At 37.5% G+C, this 25,979-nt stretch overlaps 1 long non-coding RNA gene across 1 annotated transcript in view; it reads right to left on the bottom strand.

Moving 5' to 3' along the window:
• Positions 1-25,197, bottom strand: part of LOC131920556 (uncharacterized) — a 45,580-nt gene extending 20,383 nt beyond the window's left edge. The window contains exon 1 of the long non-coding RNA XR_009381702.1: positions 25,123-25,197. This is a non-coding gene — a long non-coding RNA (uncharacterized LOC131920556). The remainder of the gene's footprint in view (positions 1-25,122) is intronic.
• Between the last annotated feature and the right edge of the window lie 782 nt (positions 25,198-25,979).

Genomic DNA, 25,979 nt, shown 5'->3' on the forward strand with positions numbered 1-25,979 from the left:
CACAGACTTGCTTGCAGGGAAACCAGAACAGAGCATGGAAGTGGTCCATTTATTTCCTTCTGGACACCGGAGCCACTAACCCAGTCCTGGGAGTTTTGGGGTCTCACCTCTCATTGTTTCCCTATTGTTAGGGTAGGAAGGACAGCCTTATCCCCCTCACCAGACTTAATTGCACTTTCAGGGTTACTTAAGTGGGAAAAGATTTTCCAGCTAGGATAGGTGCTTTCATTTCATTGCTCCCTCCATGTGCCTCACTCCAGACTTGTCAAAGTGCTTCTCCTCCTCATGCACACAGACAGAGCCCTGATCTCTGCCTTGTCCTAATTCCGAAGAAATAAGTTCTCATGTACCACAAGCTTTTCTCTTCCCAGTTCCCTCTTCTAATTAACTGCTCAGCTAATGGCTGCTTTGGACCACCACAGAACTGGAGTCCAAGGATCATCAAGTAAGAAACTGTAACAGCTAAAAGGTATTTACACCCCCAGACCCAAAAGTGTCTGGGCTCTACAAAACAGAATTTAATATAACCATCTATTACTGTTAAATGCTCTCAACAGTTGATCACCTGTGTCTCCTGGATGCTAAACTAGTAAAGGAAACAGGTGCCTTCAAATAATCTGTCTCTGATAAAGCTTAAAAACATGTTCCAACCTCTCTGTCTCTCTCATTAACACAAACCAATATAAGAAGAGTACAATGGTCATTAATTTTCTCATGGCTGATTCTTAACATGTTCAAATTTTTCCCAAGCTTAAGAAACCAGCTTAAATCCATCTGGACAGGTCGGATCAACTTCAGGCTTTTCCTGTCTCACCAGCATCCTGTCAGACAAAAAAGCAGCCAGAGTGCCGAGCCAAGAGGCATGGAAGGCTCCAGGGCAGCAGGACAGCCCACCAAACCAGGATGCCTGTCTACCTCAGAAGACGCCCTTTCCCTACCCCCCTAAGAGCCAACTAACACCCACCAAGTCAGCTGGAAACAGTTTTTCTGGAATTTCTATTCCTATTCACTTGCTTTTTTATAATAAGCAAAAAGTCTAGAATGTTGGGATCCTGCTCTCACTCCTGCACATTTGCAGCTTGGGGTCTTGCGTCTTATGTCATCAGGGGGTGCTGGCAACTATGTATACATGGCATGGTCACACAATCTGCATCTTAAAAAGCCAGACACGGACCCCACCCTCTCTCCCTGCTCTCTGCTCTCTCTGCTCTGCTCCAGCCATCTTTCACTCTCTCCAGGCCTGGCTCTCCTCTCTCCTCTCCCTTCCTTCCTCCCAGTAAAGCTCTCTGTAACTCTGGTAGTCTTGGCCATGGCTTATGACTTTTCCGCCAGTAACCAGTGCCTCTACCAGCGCCATTTATCATCCTTTCAAAGACCAAGTAACATAAAGAGACAGACTTATTAGAAAAATACTTGACTTCTCAATGGGGACTTCTAAAGTCAGAAAGGTCTGGACAGATGTTCTATAAACTCTAAGAGACCACAGATGCCAGCCCAGAATATTACAGCTTTCAATTACAATAGATGGAGAAAAAAGACATTCCAAAGTAAGACCAAATTTAGGCAATATCTATCTACAAATCCAGCATTACAGAAGGCCTTAGAAGGAAAACTTCAACCTGAAGAGGTTAACCACACCCAAGAAAACACAAGGAATAAATAATCTCAGACCAGCAAGTCAAAAGAGGGAACATGAAACCATAAACCACAAGAACAAAATAACAAGAATCAATAACAAACACTGAACACAGATATCTCACAACATCAATGATCTCAACTTCCTAATAAAAGGACACAGACTAACATAATGGATGTGAAAACAGGATCCATCCTTCTGCCATGTCCAAGAAACACAACTTAAAATCAAGGACACATATTACATGAAGGTAAAGAATAGAAAAGGATAATCCAATTAAACATATCTAAGAAGCAAGCCAGTATAGTCATTTCAGTATCTGAAAAAAATAGATTTAAACCAAAACTAATCAAAAGAGATAAGAAATGACACTACACAGTCATCAAAGGAAAAACCACCAAGAAACACTACTACAGATTAAATCATATATTGACCCTCACATACTGATACTAGAAGCTTTCATACCCCACTCTGGCCAATAAACAGGCCATCCAGACCAAAACTAAACAGAGAAATACTGGATCAACAGACATTGTAAACCAAATGGACCTAATGGATATCTACAATATATTCCACTTAAACGACAACAAAAAAAAAACCACCTTCTTCTCAGCACCTCATGGAAATTTCTCCAAAACTGACCACATTCCCAGACATGAACCAAGTTTCAACATATATGAAAAAAATTGAAATAACACTCTGAATACTCTCTAACCACCACAGATTTAAGCTGAATATAAACAACAGAAACAAGGGAAAGCTTACAAAATCATGGGAAATGAACTTAAATGAAAACTTGGTCAAAATTAAAAATTTGATAGAAACAAAAGAGAGAAAGAAAGAAAGAAAGAAAGAAAGAAAGAAAGAAAGAAAGAAAGGAAGGAAGAAAGAAAGAAAGAAAGAAAGAAAGAAAGAAAGAAAGAAAGAAAGAAAGAGAGAAAGAATAAATTAATGAAAAACTGTACCCAAACTTGTGGGACACAATGAATGCAATTCTGAGTCAAGTTCATAGCTCTAAGTGCTTTCATGAAAAATGTGAAGAAACTTCATATTAGTAAGTTCACAGCACACATGAAATCTCTAGAACAAAAAGAAGAAATCTCAGCTAAAGGGATTAGACAAAAATATTTGAGCCCAGGGTTGAAATCAGTAAAATAGAAACAAAACCAAAACACACACACACACTATAACAAATCAATGTAAAAAAGTTGGTTCTTTGAGAAAATCAGTAAGACTGACAAACCCTTAGCCAAACTAAATAAAGATGCAGAGAGAAGATATAAATTAAAAAAAAAATAAAATGAAAGAGGAGACATAACAACAGATACCAAGAAAATCATAAGCCTAGACTTTAAAACCTGTACTCTACCAAATTGGAAAATCTTTTTTTAAAAAATAGATAATTTTCTCAATTCATACCACCTACTTAAGTTAAAAACCCATGGCCAGGTGGTATTAGGACAGAATTCTACCATATTTTAAAGAAGAGTTATTGCCAATACTCCCCAAATTATCCATAAAATAGGAAGACATGCCTATGAAGGTACAAGAACCATACAGAACAACAAATAGACTGGACCACACAAAAAGTTCCCTCACCACATAATAGTTAAAACACTAAACATACAGAATAAAGAAATAATATTAAGAGCAGCAAAGTAAAAAGATAAAGTAACATATAAAGGCAGACATATTAGAATTACACCCAGCTTCTCAATGGAAACTCTGAAAGCTAGAAGGTCCTGGACTGATGTGCTGCAGATACTAAGAGACCAAGGATGACAGGCCAGACTACTCAGAAAAGCTTTCAATTGCCGTAGATGAAAAAGACAAGATATTCCATGACAAAACCAGATTTAAACATTACGTATCCACAAATCCAGCCCTACAGAAAGTACTAGAAGGAAAATTCCAACCCAAGGAAATTAGCTGCAACCACCAAAACACAGGCAATAGATAACCTCACACCAGCAAATCTTAAAGAAGGGAAACACACACACTACCACCAAAAAATGACAGAAATTAACAATCTCTGGTCATTAATATCCCTTAAAGTCAATGGACTCAATTCTCCTATAAAAAGACACAGGCTAACAGAATGGATATAAAAACAGGATCCATCCTTCTGCTGCACACAAGAAACACACCTCAACCTCAAAGATAGACACTTCTTCAGATCAGAGTAAAGGACTAAGAAAAATACTGTGGTGATATTTTACCTGTGTCCCCCAGTAAAGTTTATCTGAGGATCAGAGGAAAAAGCCAGCCATTATAGTAAACATAAAGGTCAGGCAATGGATCTCTGTGAGTTCAAAGCCACACTGGGAACAGAGCCAGGTGTTGTAGTACATACCTTTATTCCCAGCACTAATCATAAAGGTCTGGAGGTCTGTACAGACAGACAGGAAGTGACAGAGCTAGGCAGGAAGAGGAATGATATAGCTGGACAGAGAGAGGAAATGAGTTGGCAGAACAGAAAGGCATATAGGTGTGGGTATACAGGATATAGGTCTCTTTGGAAGCTGCAGAGCTGTGAGATGAGGTTAGCTGTGGCTTTTCCTATACCTCTGATCTTTCATGTTTTAACCCTGATATCTGGCTTTGGGTTTTTTATTAATAAGACCTTTAACATTTTGTTCTACAAAAAATATTCTAATCAAATGGACCTAAGAAACAAACTGGTGTTGTTAATATCTCACAAAATAGACTTCAAACTAAAATCAATCAGAAGAGATGAAGAAGAGCATTTCATATTCATCACAGAGAAAATGCATCAAGAGGGAGTCTCAGTTCTGAACATTTATGCTCTAAATACAAGGGCACCTTCATTTGTAAAAGAAACATTACTAAAGCACAAATCACACATCAAATCCCACACACTAATAGTGGGAGACTTCAAAACCCCTCTCTTATCACTGGAAAGGTCTGCCAGACAGAAACTTAACAGAGGAATAAGGGAACTAATAGATGCTATGTTTCAAATGGACCTAACAGACATCTATAAAACATTTCACCCAAACACAAAAGAATATGCATTCTTCTCAGCACCCTGTGGAACCTTCTCCAAAATTGACCACATACTCAATAACAAAACAAATCTGAACAGATACAGAAAAATTGGAATAACCCCTTGTATCTTATCAGACCACCATAACTTAAAGTTAGCATTCAACAAGAACACAAAATGCAGAAAGCCTACAAACTGATGGAAACTGAACAATGCTCAACTGAATCACCCCTGGGTCAAGAGAGAGAGAGAGAGAGAGAGAGAGAGAGAGAGAGAGAGAGAGAGAGAGAGAGAGAGAGGAGGGAGGAAGGAAGGAAGGAAGGAAGGAAGGAAGGAAGGAAGAAAAGAAGGAAGGAAGAAAAGAAGGAAGGAAGAAAAGAAGGAAGGAAGGAAGAAGGAAATTAAAGACTTCCTAGAATTTAATGACAGTGAAAGCACAACATACCCAAACTTACAGGACACAGTGAAAGTGGTGCTAAGAGGAAAATTCATGGCACTAAATGCCTGCATAAAGAAATTAGAGAAATCTCACACTACCAACTTAACACCACACTTAAAAGCTCTAGAACAAAAAGAAGCAAATTCACCCAGGAGGAATAGATGCCAGGAAATAATCAAATTGAGGGCTGAAATCAATAAAATAGAAATGAAGGGAACAATACAAAGAACCAATGAAACAAAAAGTTGGTTCTTTGAGAAAATTAGTAAGATATACAAACCCTTACCTAAATTAAGCAAAAAGCAGAGAGAGAATATCTAAATTAACAAAATCAGAAATGAAAAGAGGCGTGTAACAACAGGAACTAAGGAAATCCAGAGAATCATTAGGTAATACTTCAAAAACCTGTGCTCACAAAATTGGAAAATGTAAAAGAAATGCACAATTTTTTCAATAGGTACCACATACCAAAATTAAATCAAGATCAGATAAACAATTTAAATAGACCTATAACCCCCCAGGAAATACAAGCAGTCATCAAAAGTTTCCCAACCGAAAAAAGCCCAGGGCCAGATGGTTTCAGCACAGAATTCTACCAGAATTTCAAAAAAGGGCTAATACCAATAGTCCTGAAATTATTCCAAACAATAGAAAAAGGAGCATTGCTAAACTCTTTTTACAAAGCTAAGTTACCCTGATACCCAAACCACATAAAGATGCAACAAAGAAAAAAATTACAGACCAATCTTCCTCATGAACATTGATGCAAAAATTCTCAATAAAATACTAGCAAACCAAATCCAAGAACACATCAAAAAAATCATCCACCATGATCAAGTAAGCTTCATCCCAGAGATGCAGGGATGGTTAAATATATGAAAATCTGTCAATGAAATACACAATATAAACAAACCAGAAAAAAAAAATGATCATCTCATTGAATGCTGAAAGAGCCTTTGACAAAATCCAACACCTCTTCGTGATAAAGGTCTTGGAGAGATCAGGGATACAAGGAACATACATAAACATAATAAATGCAATATATAGCAAGCCAATAGCCAACATCAAACTAAATGGCAAGAAACTCAAAACTAAAATCAGGAACAAGACGAGACTGTCCACTCTCTCCATATCTATTTAATAGAGTACTTGAAGTTCTAGCTAAAGCAATAAGACAACAAAGGAAGATCAAGGGAATACAAATTGGAAAGGAAGAAGTCAAATTTTAACTATTTACAGATGATATGATAGTATACATAAGTGACCCCAAAAATTCTACCAAGGAGCTCCTATAGCTGATAAATGCCTTCAGTAATGTGGCAGGATACAAGATCAACTTGAAAAAAAAATCATTAGCCCTCCTATATACAAATGATAAATGGTCTGAGAAAGAAGTTAGAGAAGCATCACCCTTTACGATAGCCACAAATAATATAAAATACCTTGGGATAACACTAACCAAACAAGTGAAAGACCTGTGTGACAAGAACTTTAAGTCTTTGAAGAAAGAAATTGAAGAAGATGTCAGAAAATGGAAAGATCTCCCATGTTCTTGGATAGGTAGGATCAACACAGTAAAAATGGCAATCTTACCACAAGTAATCTACAGATTCAATGCAATCCCCATCAAAATCCCAATGCAATTCTTCACAGACCTTGAACGAATAATACTCAACTTCCTATGTTAAAACAAAAACAAACAAACAAAAACCAAGATAGCCAAAATAATCCTAAACAATAAAGGAACTTCCAGAGGCATCACCATTCCTGACTTCAAGCTCTACTATAGAGCTATAATAATAAAAACAGCTTGATATAGGCATAAAAATAAACACGTTGATCAGTGGAATCAAATCGAAGACACTGACATTAATCCACATACTTACGAACACCTGATTTTTGACAGAGAAGTCAAATTATACAATGGAAAAAAAGAAAGCATCTTCAACAAATTGTGCTGGCATAACTGTATAGCTACATGTAGAAGAATGCAAATAGATCCTTATCTATCATCATGCACAAAACTCAAGTCCAAATGGATCAAAGATGTCAACTTAAATCCAGTTACACTGAACCTCATAGAAGAGAAAGTGGGAGGTAGCCTTGAATGTGTTGACACAGAAGACAACTTCCTAAATATAACACCAGTAGCACAGACACTGAGAGCAACAATTAATAAATAGGACCTTCTGAAACTGAGAAGCTTCTGTAATGTGAAGGACACTGTCAATAAGACAAAATGGGAGCCTATAGAATGGGAAAAGATCTTTACCAACCCCATATCTGATAGAGGGCTGATCTCCAAAATATATAAAGAACTCAAGAAACTAGACATCAAAATACCAAATAATCCAATTAAAAAAATTGGCTACAGAGTTAAACAGAATTCTCAACAGAAGAATTTCAAATGGCCAAAAGACATTTAAGGAAATGTTCAACATCCTTAGCCATCAGGGAAATGCAAATCAAAGCAACTCTGAGATACCATCTTACACCTGTCAGAATGGCTAAAATCAAAAGCACAGATGACAGCTTATGTTGGAGAGGATGTGGAGGAAGGGGAACAATCTTCCACTGCTAGTGGGAATGCAAACTTGCACAGCCACTCTGGAAATCAGCATGGCAATATCTCAGAAAACTGGGAATCAACCTATCTCAAGACCCAGCAATACACCTCCTGGGCATATACCCAAGAAATGCTCAACCACACCACAAGGACATTTGCTCAACTATGTTCATAGCATCATTATTCATAATAGCCAGAACCTGGAGACATCCTAGATGTCCTTCAACCAAAGAATGGATAAAGAAAATATGGTACATTTACACAGTGGAGTATTCCACAGTGAAAAAAAAAACATTGTCATCATGAAATTTGTAGGCAAATGGATGGATCTAGAAAAAATCATCCTGAGTGAGGTAATCCAAACTCAGAAAGAAAAACATGGTGTGTACTCACTCATAAGGGAGTATTAGATGTAAAGCAAAGGATAAGCAAGCTACAATCCACAAACCCAGAGAAGCTAAGTAAAGAGGAGTACACTAAGAGGGACATACATGAATTACCCCAGGAAGAAGAAAGGGGTTAAGATCTCCTGGGTAAACTGGGAGAAGGGAGTAGAGGGGAGGGGAGGGGAGGTGGGAACATGAAGACTCAAGATTGCTGAGTTGGGAGAGAGACTGCAAGGGAGAGCAATGAAAGATATATCTTGACAGAGTGTACTATTAAGGGGATAGGGAGAAATCTGCAGATAGGGAAAACTCTAGGAACTCATAATATTGTCCCCAGCTAAGGTTCATAGCAATGGTAGAGAGAGTACTTGAACTAGCCTTCCCCTGCACTCAGATTGGTGTCTACCCTAATTGTCATCATAGAACCTACATCCAGTGACTGATGGAAACAGATGCAGAGACTCACAGCCAAGCACTTGGCCAACATCCTGGAGTTCAGTTGAAGAGAGGGAGGAAAGATTGTAATAGCAAGGAGTGTCAGAATCATGATGGGAAAAACCAGAGATAGGTGACCCAAGCTAATGGGAGCTCATGGACTCTGGACTGACAGCTGGGGAGCCTGCATGGGACTGAACTAGGCCCTCTGAATGTGGGTGAAAGTTGTGTGGCTTGATGTGTTTGTGGGTCCCCTGGTAATGGGACCAGGACTTATCCTGGGTACATGTACTGGCTTTTTAGAGCCTATTACCTATGGTGGAATGCTTTCCTCAGCCTTGATGCAAGGAAGACGGGCTAGGTCTGGCCCCAACTTGGTAAGACAGCCTGTGTTGACTACCCAAGGGAGGCCTTACATTCTATAAGGAGGGGGTAGGTGTGGGAAGGTGGTAGGTGGGGGGAGCTGGAGAAGGGGAGGGAAGTGGAACAGAGGTTGGTATGTAAAAGGAAAGAAAAAAATTTAATAAAAAAATACTTGTAAACCAAATCCAAGAACACATCAAAAAGATCATCCATCATGATCAAGTAGGCTTCATTCCAGAGCTTTAGGAATTATTCAACATAAGTAAACCTATAAATGTAATCCACCATATCAATAGACTGAAAAACAAAAAAACACATGATCTCATTACATGTAGAAAATGCCTTTGACAAAATCAAATACACCTTCATGATAAAAGTCCTGGAGAGACTTGAGATACAAGGGGCATATATCAACATAATAAAGACAGTTTAGGGCAAGCCTATAGCCAACATCAAATTAAACAAGGGCTCCAAATGACATCTCTCATTACCAATGAAGCTTCAGCACTCAGAGTGGGTCACATCTAGCTGAGTTGTTGCTTCCCTCCCTCATATAATCCAGGATGTTGAAAAGGCTGTAGCCTGCTCTTCACAAACTGATGCATGCTATCAAAGGAGAAAGGTAAACATCAACCCAGCTACAAACTCTTTGATTTACAGTGGTATCCCGCCTGTAAGATACGCTAGTGCAATTGTGCCACAAAGCTTATGAAAGGAACTTACCGATAGCTGATTTTAATGCCTACTTCATGAGATGAATCCCATACTCTACACTGCTTTGCTGAACAAGAACCTGAGACCAGATATCCAGGAACCTAGGGGAAAATCAAATTCTACTGTTCTAGAAAAAAAAATGTATCAACAAAGTGACTCCCAAATGACATTCTGCTATACTTATAGATTGGTGCCTTGTTCAGCCATCATCACAAATGCTTCCTCCTGAGGAAATTAGGAACAAATACCGAGACCCATAACTAGACAATAGCCAGAGACTGTGAGACCTCAGAACATTCAGCCCTACAGGAATGTCTTTATCAAATCCCTCCCATCAGGGCTCAGGGAACTCCAGGGAAGAGACAGAGGAAAGAGTGTAAGATCCTTAGAGGATAGAGGACACTGAGGAAATAAGGCTTTCTAAACACAGCAGGACTGACACAATTATGAACTCACAGAGACTGAGGAACCATGTACAGGGCCTACACAGGCCTGTCTCTCATAGGGTCCCAGAGCTGAAAGGAAAAGTAGACATATGTCCCCATCCCTAACCCAAAAAGTATCTTCAGTTGATACCTACATGCAAATGAAAAATTAGCTTTCTACAAGAGAGTCTCATAGGGGAAACAAACTACTCTTAAAGGTAGGCCATGTGTCCAGCAGATGGTCAACAAAAATGAACTCAGTGACATCTTTGTAGGTTCGTTGTCTCATAATGTTGCTGTTTATGGTTTTATTTTTACTTCTTTAATTATTTTTTACCTTACAGGTTTTGCATATATATTATGGCTTCTGGTTTTATGTTTTATGGAATTCTTAAATGTGTAAACAATTGTGTCTCTGTATCTATGTCTGTTTCTACCGCCTTTTCTTGGGCTCTTTCATTTCTGTTGCTTTGTTCTGTCCTAATGCAATTTATTTGGTTTTATTTTGTCTTATTTATTTTATTATTATCCCTTAGATGCCTGTCTGTATTCTAATGAAAGGAAGAAAGGAGATGAATTTGGATAGCAGGGAAATGGGGAGGAACTGAGAGGAATACAGGGAAAAGAAATTGTAATCAGAACATATTGCATGAAAAAAGTCTATTTTCAACAAAAGAAAAAGTGGAGAGATATTAAAATAAAGTTGATATGGAAGAAGAGCGGATATAGTAGGGGTTAAAGATTTAGCAGCAGTGTGTGTAGAAGTAAAGAAGAAATCAATGAAACAAAAGAGATTTAAAATTGACCACACAAGGCCAGTTGAATTTTAACAAAGGTGCAAATTCAATTCATTAAAGAAACTATAGATCTCTTTTCAACAAATGGTGTCCAAAATTTCAGACTTGTCATCTTCAAAAACATAATTCAGAGTTCATTCATTATAATCTGAATTTTAGGAACAAAGTCCCAACTCTATTAGTACCAACAAGCTAAACTATTTAATCACTGTCCTAATACACTAACTAAAATTGTAGTGAAAAGCAAGAAAGAAGATGTAATCAGTCTGTTGAGAAGATGATCTAATAAAAGGGTCCAGTGACCCTGATGACATACTGATAAGAGCTTTGTGTTTAAATAGAGGAAGAACTGGAGTGAGAGTGGGAGAAGTTTCCATGTTCAAGCAGTTGTGGTCAAAGATGGTACCAACCATCATCATCTCTACTGTAGTTCTTGTAAGAAGGTCCCATAAATTGCAAACAATTTAATTTATGTTATTTTCTGAGGGGATCAATTTTATTCTTTCAAAATTGTTTGCTCTAAAAAGTAGCCTCTCCATTATAGATCATTAGATAATCCTAGGTGCTTATAACTTTGGGGCTATGACTCATCTTTGGCCTTTAGCCTTGAAGAAAGTTAAGCTGGGCAAAGTTGAAGCACACTTTGGTGATTATCATGTGAATTCCAAGGACTTGAGCCAATGTTAAAGAGTCAGACACAAAATGAAGGCAAAAATGTCAGGATTTAATCCTGCTATTGATCAATTGAGTAGCTAGTACATTTTAACAAAAGAAGCTATACAATGATTTCTTTGCCATTCATTAACAAACAAAATCCATGCACAAATATTAAAGAACAAATGGGGAACCTGAACCAAGTCACAAGCCAGTGATTACAGCTGAGGTCACTTGCTCCTCCCTTGAAAGGCCTGCCCCTTCTCTTGGTCACATTCATCCTCAATGTAAAACCTGCCTCTCTGACTAAAACACTTTTCAATTGGATTGAATTGAACAGTATTCACATAATATCTCCCCCTTTTTGTCTAATTAAGAAGGAAAGGTTCTAACTTTAACATAGTAAAAACTATATACAATAAGAATTATTATCAAATACTGTTCAAATATAAAGGAAAGACAACAACCTTAATGAAAATAAAGCTACACACAACAAGAGCAATTATCAAGTAATAAATGCATTCTCAATGTCCAGTCCATAAGTAATTGACAAATTTATAGAGATTTATTCTATTTATTTTTCATATTTATTTAAAAATTTATAGAAATTTATTCCATTAGCTGTTTTCTCCTGAAGAATCCAAAGTTTTGTACCTAATATGCCTTTTGCCAAGATTTGGGAAAACTATAACTATAACTGTCTGGTCTTCAACCCCATCAAAGACCTGAGAAGGAAATAATATTACCTGAATAAATAGGAAATGTAAGCAAGAGACTTGCAAAAAAATGTGAGAAATAACAGAAATAGCTGGCTGCCTAGTCACTCGAGGTTCCTCTGCAAAGTTGAGGTATCCATCTTTGGCCTAAAGGACTAGCATATCTGACTGACCTCTTTTAGAGGTAGGAAATTTTGAAGGACTGTCCTAACCTGTCTGGCACAGTTCAACAGTCACCTTTCTTTGTGTCCTGCTTGTCCAGTTTGGACAGCTTACTGTTAGCAGTTGAGGCAAGGGCAGTTTCTGGCCCTAATGGCTAGCTTTTGCCACAAAGAAAGCAAACTCCATATGGAGTTTTTTCAATACCCATTCTCCTTCTAGAGGTAGATTGGTACTGCCAGGAACAAATGTGTCTCATGTTGAGAAAAGTCTAAGTTATTACAACATTTTAAATGCCATATTCTGTAAGTCTTTGAAATGTTTGAAGATTTCCTATCTAAAATATATCTCTGTATACCTAGAAAACCTAACTAACATGACTATAAGTTTGATTGTTATGAGTGACTATTAGCCTGTATTTCTTTATTATCTTAAATAGCTTTTAAGGGCTAAAACTTCACATTGCATAATTAAACAAGCTGTATAGGTAATATCTTAAGCAAAATAGAAACAGATGTATAGTACAAGGATAATGACCTCACACTTGTAACAATATACAAAAATATCTTAAACTGAAGTAGAAACATATATACAGTATAACAAAAATAACCTTAAATTTGTATCAATATATAAAAATCCGTACCAATGTAAATTATTTAAGACTAGTAGTTCCTTTTTTAGTTTGAAAGTAGATTCAATATTCTAACTTTTTAGCCTATTATATCTATTCCCTCTTTTTTTGACCACACACAATAACAATTTGTAACCAATGTCTACCCACATGATGACAAACATCCATAGTCCAGTGAAAGACCAAAAACCACCCACTCCACCTCTTGGGAATGTGGGTGTTATTTTCTTAAAATTACTTCCTGTTCTCTTGCTGGGCAGCAGTGGTGCATATCTTTAATTCCAGCACTTGGGAGGAAAAGCCAGGCAGATCTCTGTGAGTTCAAGGCCAGCCTGGTCTATAGAGTGAGATCCAGGACAGACACCAAAACTACACAGAGAAATCCTGTCTCGAAAAAACAAAACAAAAAAAAGTTACTTCCTGTTCTCTTGGGGAACGTGCAACAGCATTTCTAGGAGACCCTGGAAACAGTAATTGTTATGTCCTGGAAGAGCTAGCTGTATCATTTGTTGCCAGCCATTGAGTAAAGGGAAAGGGTAGAGTTTATCTGAACTCCTGGCTGAAGTAGTGTGTGAGGGTAGGTCATTTCAGTTAGCCACCTTGGAATTATCCTGAGAAGTATGTAGTCCAAAACTGATCTTTGGGTGGTGTTTATGGGCTTAATAGCATTATCACAATCCAAGTAAAATTGTCATTGTGGGGCCCCATCATCCTTTTGGGGACTTTAGAGATCACTGTCAAGAATGTTTATTGTTCATTGTAGAAAACTTAAACATATTAAATGCAATATGCTGTAAATCTTATGGAGTTTAAAAGGATGATGATCTATTAAATACATCTGGGATATCCGGGCTTAATTCCTAAACATCTGTTTAAACTCAAGCCTGAAATCATGTACAGAAAGCTACAAGAGGCCTAAGGTAAGAATTAGTATTTTATAATATCACTGATATCAAAACAAAGTTAATAAATTAGAGGGATCTGAGATTATGACAATATAGTAGCCCCTAGATTTTGGTTTTCTTCTGTCCCATACCATGTGGCTCTTCTGATATGAGACAGAAACTTTGAATTTTCTTTTAACAAACATGCTTAGGTTTAGAGAAGGTGAAAGCCATACTCCAACTCCAAAGCTAGCTTTAGTTTTTAATTGAGTCAGGATTACATAAAGACTACCTGTTTAATACGCCTGTGGAGACCAGCAAAAACAGACATTTTTAAAGGTTTATGAAATTTTACCCTGTAGGAAGTATTTGTTACCATTAGGCAAGAGTATACCTTTTCTTGGTAATTTTTCAGGATGGTTCTCCCTTCTTTTTTAGATGCTTCATTTATTCAAAGGTCTTTAGATTTCTCAGTTGGATGTTTTTATTTTCCTGGAAAGATAAAAACAAAACCCTGTCCTGACCCTAATTTGGTGAGTTTTCCTTTTCTTCAGGTTTAATTGCCATGTCAGTTGATGAACTATCACCTCTCCTAATCAGGAAGTCTCTCCTGTTCAAATTGAATCTTTATCAACTTTGATGGTATCCATAGTTTTTCTTCTCCTATAGAAACAAAAGCAAAACCTCTTTTCCAATGTAACACATACCCTGATTTCCATTCTGAGGTCAACACATCTTCAAAGTATACTGACTGATTTATTTCAGTGTGTTTTTTTTTCCTATTATCCAATGTCTCTCTGAAGTTGTTGTTCCCTTTTCATTAGCATTTTAAAAATTTAAAGTCAATAAAGCATTGTGTAATCTGTCTCTAGGGATCATTATTACCCCTTTCTGTTTGTTAAGCACATCTTTTAAAGCGAAATTAGGTCTTTCTATAACTACTTGTCCTGTAAGATTGTATGGTATACCTGTAATATGTTTTATGTTGTAATATACAAAAAAACTGTTTTAGTTTACTAGAGACATATGCTGGAGCATTGTCAGTCTTAATTTGTACAGGTGCTTCCATGATGGCCATAACTTCTAATAGATGTTTAATTATAGGACCAGCCTTGTCAGAACTCAAAGCAGTTGCCCATTGAAATCCTGAATATGCATCTATGCTATGGTGTGCATATTTTAATTTTCCAAACTCTGTAAAATGAAACATATTCATTTGCAATTTTCAGTTCTTTGAGTACCATTTGGGTTAATCCCTGTGGGAGGCCAGCTCCAATCTTTTAAAAGGGTTCCTATGAGGAAGAGAGAGGGATAAAAAACTTTTAGATAGAAAGATAGTGAAGAGGAGAAAGACAGAAACACAGAATCGCTTCAGGAAGACCTGGTTCAAAACCCAACAGCCTCTTCTGCCTCTTTAAAAGGGCTTTTTATAACAATGTCAAGGGGGAGGGCAAAAGACATCCCCCCTGCTAGATCAAAGCACACTGCACAGTCAAGTGTAGACCCTTCCAAACTCCTGGTAACCATGACCATGGTCAAATCATCCCCTTATGCAGCCCTGCTAGGTAAACCAAGCTCAGATCTCAGACCTTGAGTAAGTTCTCACTAGGAAACCTCTGTGGGTCTCTACAGCTCCCCCTTTTGAATATATTAAAGGGCCCTTCAGACACCTCAGATAGATGGTGCCTAACTTAGGTCATCCTTCTTCCCTAATCATCCTTACCTGTCATGGAGATATACTTTCCATCAAGCATATTCTGTCTTAGGTTGGCAGCTAGCAAGAAGAGCTTTACCCATCTCTCACTACCAGCCTCAAGCAGGGGAAAGCACAGAGCTTAACTCAGCTCTGACTCAGGTTCGTACTAAAATCTTGCAGGTAGCTGGAACAACCACAGCAATCCCTATGGCTGCCACACCCTCCAGTAAAAGAGTAGAGGACTAAAGAACTAAGATGGAATGTCCTTTTTGAATAGATCTAAGATGTCTATAACAGCCTTAGCTGTGCCAAGCCCTTTTTGAAAATCAATAAATTCTTGATGTAAACATATCAAATAAATCAATAAACTCCTGATGCAACTGTATCAAACTTAAAGATTTCCTTAGTTTTACCAAACCATGGTTCATTAATACCTACAGATTAACGTAATTCTAGTATGAATATACTATACATATTTACAACTAGCATGAATAGTACTATACATATTTACAACTCTTACAAACTTACAATCTCTATCAGACTATTTACACTTTACAAACTTTAGCAAACATTCTGAAGAGATCTCTTAACAGAAATACTGACATTTTCTTCCAACAAGACAGAGGGTACATGAACTCTGAGTCACTACAGTTAAAACTGTAGGTGAACTCAAAACTGTTTCATTTCTGAGGTTTGCAAAAACTCAAAAAAGTCAGTTCTGTTAATAGTCTTAAAGTTCCCCTGAAAGTTTGAAATCAGAGCCTAATTCATCAGCAGCTCTGGAGTCTTTGTGTCTGGCTCCCTTGTCCCTGGGATTCAGCAAGCACTGCTGCCAGGAAGCTGTAACACTCAAGGTGGCACCACCACCACCCCCAGCCACCTTCCATGCCAGGCCCTCCCAGCCATCCTGGAGCTGGTCGCAGTGCACCACCATGGTGAAAGTGTGCCCAGCAGTGGCCAGTCACCAGCCAGGGGGTGGCTTCTTTACCCAAATTCATTGCAACTCTCCTGAATGCAACTATTCAACTAAATTCAAACAAGCAGCTCTGAAGGTTTACTCTCAGCCACAGAGGCACTTTCAGTTAGCTTTCCCTAGGAGAGCTGCCCTAGGGCAAAGGTGGTTGCCATAGTAACTGAGTGGCTACAGAGCTCTTTGGAAAGCTTTCTGCTCAGTCAGCAAACAGAAACTGTGTGACTTTGGCTGCTGGCTTCATACATCTTTTACAATCTCAGTCTATCTGCACTTCCTGTCTCCAAGCCTGCCCACCTAGAGACCCTGGCATCTTGAGGCTCTGAGGACTCTCTTGTGCCTTGTGCTGCACAACTGAATGCCACCCCACTGCTGTGAGCTATAGTTCCCAAGTAGCCCTTCCAGGTCTGTGAGGAAACCTAGTCAAGGTTAGTTGAAGCCACTGCACCCCTGATTCCATTCACATTCACTCCCACTATATTACCCTGGGCATCTGGCTGTTCAATTACAGGGAACATTTGAAATCTTTTTATTTCCTCCCCTCTGCTAGCTGCTTCTCTAATACTAGCTTGAAGGGGAGATGCAAGACTAGTATCAAAGATTTGCCATGTTCCAGGAGGTTTTTGCACCAGGGCAATTATGGGTGACTTTGCCATTCTGATAGACAACCACCCCCAGGTGAGTCTATTTCCATCCCTACAGAAGAAATAGGATACTCTTCTGAGAAGGAGAGACCTGAAGAGCCTCCAGTTATTAGGAAAGGAAACTACTAAGTCTTTCAAGCACTTTAGTTCCTCCCTTGTCTCATCCCAATGCTTCTGTTCCATAAACTCAGCTTCATGGCCAGGAGGGAACTGATCCTGATTGAACAATGTTGTAAAAGCATTCTCATCTAGCAGCAGCTCTGGCAGAGTGGAGGGTTTTATTCTGCCCATATCCACCTCAGGGAAAATTCCACACACACAAACACACATACACACACACACACACACACACACACACACACACACACACACACCGCTCAGGACTTAGATCTAAGCTCTCTCAAATTAGTGCCCACAGGCCAAAAGCTTCCACTGGAATCTTTTCCAGCCCATTTTCCTCATAATATTGTTGTATTTTGACTCTGATTCTCCTCTAGGAGTCTGTGTCCAAAGTCCCATAGTCAGAAAACCAAGGACACAGTTCCTCTATAAACTCCAAGAACCTCTGCACTTGTTGGTGTTCTACCTTAGCTCCCCTAGTCTCCCCTAGTTTTCAAACTTTCTACAAGTGAATATACAAACATCTGCTTACTGTTTCCTGCCCCATATCAGCTTTTCTTTCAGAGAATGCTAAGTCTGCAGTGGCTGCTTGTTCCTGGATGTTGTTTTCAGATCCAGCACTAGGGAAATTCTACTCTTATCCTAAGTTTCTTCCTATTAAGGCTACACATTATCCATATACCTAACCCTATATTTTTTTTACCTAATTTAACAGATAGAAATTTAGAGAATGAGAGAGACCTAGACAGAGAAAGATACTTGCTGCAGCCTGTCTTTTATTACTTGCTTCATCTATATACAGTTTTTGCTCCTAAATAATAAAATACCCCCACCTTAACATTAACACAAAACCAAACATGTCCAACTGCTTCTGCTGTGCTCCCTCTACCACTTCCTCTGTATCCAAGTCCCCAGTTCTGGTGCCATCTAAGTTAATTCTGGACCATCAGGAGTAAGTTCAGTGTTTTCAGTGTGTAAAACAACTGTATCTGCATATTGAAAGTCAGTAACTATATTAAGAGGTTCTGGAAAAATCTAATAATACCATGAGGATAACATGTGATTCTGACTTTTGAACGGAATCATAAGGGATTTGCACCACTGTACTTAAATTTCCTGATTCATAGCCTGATTTTTTTTATTTATTTGCATCAGTATAGAATGTAGGGGCTCAAGATATTGATGACTCCCTTACAATGTGAAGAAGGACCTAACTGGTTCTTTTTATAAATTAAAGTCTCTTGCTTTTTGGATATTTGTTGTTAATCCCTCCCCAAAAATATTACTACAAGCTCTTTGCCAATGTTCATTTTCTGTCCATAAAGAGGAAATTTCAGCATTATTAAAAGGTACTACAATTTCTGTTGGGTCAATTCTTGTTGATTGGTGAAGTCATGATTTTCCTTTTAGAATCAATTCAGAAAACTTTTCTTCATAGGTCTTTAATTTTTTTTCTCTGTTTGCATGGCAAAAATATCCATTACAGAACATTATCTCCTCTCTGCCTAAGAATTCCAGTAAGAGATTGGGTAGAAAGTAATATAACTAAAATACAATCAAGCTATGGATATAAGCAATCCACATGTGCATCCTGTAATTTTTTTTCTCTACCAGAGCTAATTTTCTTTCAGCTTCAACTGATAATTTTCTGGAACTGTTTAAGTCCTTGGTACCTTGAAAGGTTTGAAATAAATTACTTAGTTCTTGAGCTGTTCATCCGATTGTTGACCATAGCCAGTTAACATCTCCCAGTTGTTTTTGAAAGTCATTAAGAGTACAAAATAAATATCTCTTGATTTGTAGTTGATTTTTTTGTAAACCTATTTTATATCCTAGGTAATTAATAGAATCTTCTCTTTGTATTTTTTTCAGGAGCAATTTGTAATCCCCAGTAAGGCAAATATTTTCTTTACTTCCTTAAACATTTCTTCTAAGGTATCTACATTTGAATCAGCTAGTAAGATATGGTCCATATAATGGTAAAACATGGATTGAGGAAATTGTTTATTTCCATGCTGTTGTACAAAACTGGTACAGGGCGGGGCTGTTTAACATCCCTTGTTGGAGAACTTTCCACTAATATCTAATAGGCTGAGAATTATTATAAATAGGCACAGTGAAGGCAAATTTTTTCTATCCTGTTCTCATAACGGTATAGTAAAGAAACAGCCTTTTAAACCAATCACTATAACAGACCATCATTTAGGTAATAGAAAAGACAGGAAAATTCCAGGCTGCAGAGAGACCATTGGAAGAATTACTTTATTTATGGCTCTCAAATCTGTTAACATTCTCTATTTTCCAGATTTCTTTTTAATGACAAATGTAGGAGAATTACAAGCATTGGTTGATTCTTCAATATGTTGAGCATTTAGCAGCCAACGTGTCATCATCAAATGTAGTTTGTCTTCCCATATCAGCATAATGGCTGCCACCAAGGATTTGCTCTTCTGAACTCTCATAACACCTAACCCTACCTTGTTGTTTGATTGCCCTAGCTTCATCTCTCCATCAGGTAGTTCTTTGTAACTGGGGACCAGATTCCAATACTGCTGTAACTAAATCTTTCCAGCATTGTAGAATAATTCTATTCTGAGTGGCCCATGATTTTAACATCTGCTTCACAAAAGGTGAATGCATACCATGTGAAACTACTTCTTCCTTAAATATTTTCAAATCTAACATTTCTATAGGATCCCAGTTAACTTATGAATAGCCTTGAGAATACTTATCATCTTGTGGTCATTTTTTAATGGTAACTGGATAAATTAAGGTTGGTTTGCTAATAATCTGTTCCTCTCTAATTTCATAATGTAATAGTGAGGTTGTTCCTCCTCTAACTCCTTCTGTTTGCATCTGAATATTTTTATCTGATTTAATAAATATTTTAAGGCTTGTAGCTTGTCAATCAAAATTATATTATTTTCTTTAGTAATTATTTGTAGTGCTTGCATATTATCAGTAGTGGCTTTTTCTAAGGCTTGTATGTTTTGAATACCAGTTTTTTTAAGGTTTGAATATTAACAGTCACCTTTTTACAATCATCATCAGTAAATATTTCTAAATCTTCTATCTCACTGGTCAAGATTGCATTAATTTCTTCAGTAATTATTTTTAGGTTTTGCGTATTATCAGTAGTAACCTTTTCTAAGGATTGTATCTTGGAATAGTACGTTTTTTCAAGTCTTGCATATTATCAATAGTAGCTTTTCCTAAGGCTCATAGCTCATCAGTCAATTTCTCATATTTGGCCCAGTTATCAAACAATTTTAAGGATAAAATATGAATTACCAGACTGGTAATAATTATGATTAACATTGTATCAATCCTAGCTAAGCTGTTTATCTTCTCATTAAGTTTTTCTATTTGCATCCCATCCATAGTAGCAGTGAACAGGATCGTAATTCCCTGCATTGTGATATTTCCAATTTTTAACATGGGAAAGGTTTTAAGATTTTCCTTTCCCCTTATTCTTTTATCTTTTTTGTAAATTTATTTATTTATTTGTTTGTTTGTCCATTTGTTTATTTAATTTACTGTTTAAAACTTCCCAAGTATCTTACCAATTGTGATGCTTCCCCGTGGAGGGTTGAGTTGTGTGGTGTGCCCTGCAGGCATGGGTTGTGTGAAAGGTATTTAGATGTCCGTGACAATGTTTGACCAGCAGGTGGAACATGAGTGGCACCAAGGCAGCAGTGGGAGGTCCAGGTGTAGAGAAGATGCAAGAAGGCACAATCTAGGAATTGACTGCTCTGTGGCCAGTGTCCACCCATTGTGACCACGTTGGGGAGGTTGGGCCAAACAACTCTGCATGACTATGCTAGAAGAGCCCTAATTTCCTGCCCACTGCCAGTGGCTTGGCAAACACAGCTGCAAAGTTTCAAGTCCCGAGCAGGTCTCAAGAACAGCTGAGCTGCCTGGGTTGACAGCCTGGAGAGAGGTTTGGAAAACTTCTGAATGCAGGAAAGCAGTCCAGAAGGGTGAATGAAGCCAAAAATGTCAGACTTTATCCTGCTATTGATAAACTGAGTAGCTAGTAAATTTTAAGAAAAGAAGCTGTATAATTATTTCTTTACCATTTATTAACAAACAAAATCCGTGCACAAATATTAAAGAAAAAATGGGGAACCTGAACCAAGTCACAAGCCCCCGCTTTTACCCGCCATCCTGCGCTCCTCACTTAAAAGGTCTGCCCCTTCTCTTGGTCATGTCCTTCCCATGTAAAACCCATCTCTCAGACTGAAACACTCTTTTCAATTGGATAGCAGAGTGGTAACAGAATTCCCACAACGAGAAGCTTCTAAAATTTAGGCATTATTACATTATATAACGATTTTTTCATCTAATCGAGAAATGCAAAAATATAAAATTTGTGTACAAAAAACCTGGAAATATCTTCATGATATAGGATTAGGCCAAGTATTCATGTATAAAAAAAGCAAAAAGAATACATTCAAGAAAAGAAACCATCAGAAAACAGGATTGCATCAAAATGTAGAAAATGTCCCCTTAAGGACATGGTTACAAGAGTAAAGCATTTAAGGCTCCCCAACACAGGAATAGTGACAACTCAATGCATTTTTACATTGAGATAGTTCTTACAAATTAAAAATTAGGGGAATAAAAAGGGAAAACCTTCAGAGCTGAATTATGCCATAGATCAACTGTACTCAATAGACACCTATGGAACATTCTTTCCCAAGTAAGATAAGGAGCACATATACTTCTTAGAAGTGTCTGGGACTTCTCTAAAATTGATTGGGTAGTATCTCACAAAACAAGCCTGAGTAAGCACAGAAAGAAGTTGGAGCAATTCTCTGCATCTTATCAGACCACAGTGGAACAAAACTAGAACTCAGTCATAAAAATGACTGGTAAAAATTCCAGGAAAGGCACAAAGCTACACAGAGAAACCCTGTCTCGACAAACCAAAAAAAAATTTTAAAAAAATATTAGATACAAACATTACACTTTTGAATGAACATCACTGAAGAATCCATGAAAAAAAAAATGCCCAGAAAAGTGAAAATGAGAGCGCAGTCTACTAGTGCCTCTGCAGTACCTCAAAAGCTGTCTCAAGAGGAAAATCTAAAGCTTTAAGTACTCATATTTAAAAACAATAACCAAGATATTAAATGAATAAACAAATGATGCACTCCAAGTTTCTTGATAAACAAAAAGAAACCAAACCTGAATACAGAGAATAAGAAGACTGGGTAATAAATGACTGAACTAGACACTAAAGAGGCAATGTCTAGAATTAATTGAACAAATAGTTGGTGCTTTGAAATAATTAACAAAACTGACAAATCCTTAGCAAAATTAACAAAATAAGAAAGAGAAGACACAAATTAATAAGATTCCAAATGAGTGGGGTGCTTTTACAGTAGACTCCAGTGAAATCCAAGAGATTATTAGGAAATGCAAGTCTAGGAAAATCTAGAGTAAATGGATTGATTTCTAAATGCACATTACCTACCAATATTAAAGCCAGATAATATAGACCATTCAAACAAACCCATAACAAAATACAAAATTGAGTAAGTAAAAATTTTCCCACAAGGAAAAGCTCAGAACTAAATGAATTCTACTAAACTTTAAAGGGAAATCTTAATTCAGGATTTCTATATGTATTCTAGAAGTTAAAAAGAGGAAGGAATGCTACCAAATTTGTTATATGAAGCTGTTATCATGCTAATACCAACACCAGATAAAGGTACAATACCAACAAAGGAACTACATACAAATTTTCCTGTTGAACATTAATGGAAAATTATTTCAGCAAAATAGTGAATTCAAGAACACATGAAGAAGATAACACACTGGAGAACTCATTTCTGGTACTATAATACTGGCCAAGAGCTGGTGGCTAGTAAACTCATAGACCCAGGGAACCTCACTACTACTGTTTTGCAAAATGGACATATAGTCAAATCATCTCATCAATAATCGTATTTGTGCTCATAGATTAGGGAAATGCTCAGCTTTATCAGAGAGGCTTCTTAATGCAGCAGGCTACAGTTAATGCTAAGAGACTCATAACTGGCCGAAGTGCTTATTATCTGTATATTGTTCAGTTGTGAGTCTTGATATTAATTATGTATTGCCCAAGGAATCCTCCATGGTTTGAAGGATGTCCTAATACATAACTACATGAGTAAGAACTTAACATGCAGTTTATTGCTATGCCATTCAGCTGAATAATAGGTTCTCCCCTACAATATATGTTGCCACAGGTTTTGGCCAAGTTAATGGTACCAGGCATGAGTTTGTGGAGTGGGCTTTAAATCCAAACTAAATACTGTACCTGAAAACTCCTACAGATTATTACTTCATTTGACAAAGTAGAATAATATAAAACACCACATACACACACACACAACAACAACAACAAACCATCAGAAGCCTTCCTACATACCAAGAAAAACTATACTGAGAGAGAAACCATGGAAACAATCCCACTCATGAGAACACCAAAATAAAATGTTTGGATAAAGCTAACTAAGAAAGCAAAAACCTTATACAAAGAAAGCTTTAAGACAATGAAGAAAGAAACTGAGTAAGATACCAGAAGATAGAAAGACATACAGTGTTCATGCCTGGTACTAGTAAATCTATTCACCTTCCTGGATCTTAGAAGAGTATCTACTACTGCCACTTTGGTAGACCAACATGTTTTCACTATATTCTGAATGTTATCCTTGTAGCCACAGGTAAGTGTAGCTATCATCCCTTGTCAAAAAAGTCTCTCCTTATAGCAAATGAAGACCATCACAGACAACCAAAACTCAACACAGTGCAGAGATGCACAGATCCTGAATAGCTCAGCCCCAGTGGATAAATCTCCGTCACATTTCGTACATGACAGAAGGGGGGCAGAAAGATTTTGAGAACCAGAAAACCAGGAAGTCTGCTGTGAAACTTCTGCTGACAGAATCTTCTAAAAATGTCATACATACCAGAAGTTAGAGTAATAATGTTAATGTGGAAAGGAGCAAATTTCATGGGGTTCCACCCAAAGACAAAGAACTACAAGCAACTACTGACTATTAGGAAAAAAAGAATTAGCCTTTCCTAGGGTTGAGTCCCCTTAGTGACTATTCAGTACAAAGTGGTCAGCCCTGAAATTCTATTAAACAAACAAAACTAATTCATAAGGTTGTGTTTATATATTTGTGCATGTTCATATATATATATGTGTGTGTGTGTGTGTGTGTGTGTGTGTGTGTGTGTGTGTGTGTGCATGTAACAATAATGAAGCTATCAAATTGAGAGTGGGAGTATGGGAAGAGCTGGATGGAGAATAGAGAAGGGGGAAGTGATGTAATTCTATTTTAATTAAAAATATATTTTAAGATCTAGAAAAAGATTGGATACCCTTGGCACACAAACTTGACCGAATCTCAAAGGAACTATGCTTAATGAAAACTATCTAATGATGCTTCATATTATTTGAATCTGTTTATTAGATATTCTGGAAACAGCAAAACTTCAGGGGTATTAAACAATGATTTGCCAAGGGCATGGGTGTCTAATAATTCTTAAAGAAATTGCCTGCTGTGCTGGATAGTTTCTGTCAACTTGAAAAAAAGATAACATCACCTGAGAAGACAGAACCTCAATTGAGAAAATGACTCATCAAATCTGCCTGCAGGGAAGTCTTCAGGGCATTATCTTGATGGATTAATGTGGGAGGACCCAGCCCACTGAGAGTGGTGCCACCCTAGGCAGAAAGTCCTGAGTTCTATGAGCAAGCTGGCTGAAAAAACCATGGGAACCAAGCCAAGAAGCAGAACACTCCATGGTCTTTGATTCAGTTGTTTCCTACAGGTTCCTAAAATAAGCTCCTGCCCTGAATAACCTTCATGATAAACACTTACCTGGAAGAGTTAGTTAAATAAACCTTTTCCCTCTAAGTTGCTTTCGGTCATGATGTTTATCCTAGCAGTAGAAAGCAAACCAGGATACCATGGTAATGGAATAGTTCTTTATTCTGGTTCTATCATGGCTGTACTAATCCTCTCACATGGTACAATGTATTTCTCTGCAACAAAACAATGTTTTATGAACTTTATGGTATATAGTTTTAAGTGTTTCCAGCTTATTAGCTATTCTCTGAAATGCACATAACTGACTTAGATGTAGAAAGTAAATGTTTCTTAGACACAGAAAGCAAATGTTATATCTTTACCAAATACAACAGAGCAGTCTCATGAATGGCAGACGGCTAAGTACTTGTGCAGTCCCCACTAACTAGATTATGATAGAAAACTAGAAAATAACAACCCTGTGGATGTGCTCCAGTGTAGTTCCCAGATGGCATATTAAAATCTTGACTCTGGTAAGCATAGCACACTGGCCAGCCGCACATATTAATAGCAATAACTTGATACCCAATCAATGATGCTGAATACAAGGTCCTGCTTTCCTGCAAAAAGGAGAACATTCACAACATCCAAACATGTGTGACTCATTGTCACAGTCCTCTTCAAAGCTCTCATCAAGGCTCTTGGTGCCCTCCCTGATTCCAGGCTGTGACTAGAGCAGTAAGGACAACGAAGGAGTAATTTGGAAATATTTAGGACCTCACAGCCATTCAAGAATCTCTTGCCAAAATTGTAAATGAAGAGCTATGCAATGGTAATTATTAGCAATATTCAAAGCATCTGGAGTGATATTTCAGTTCAAGAAATTGAAAAAAGACCAACATAGCAAAACTTAAATAAACATCAACAGG

This window comes from Peromyscus eremicus, chromosome 10 (genome assembly GCF_949786415.1).
Source record: "Peromyscus eremicus chromosome 10, PerEre_H2_v1, whole genome shotgun sequence".
In the NCBI taxonomy this organism is placed as follows: Eukaryota; Metazoa; Chordata; class Mammalia; order Rodentia; family Cricetidae; genus Peromyscus; species Peromyscus eremicus.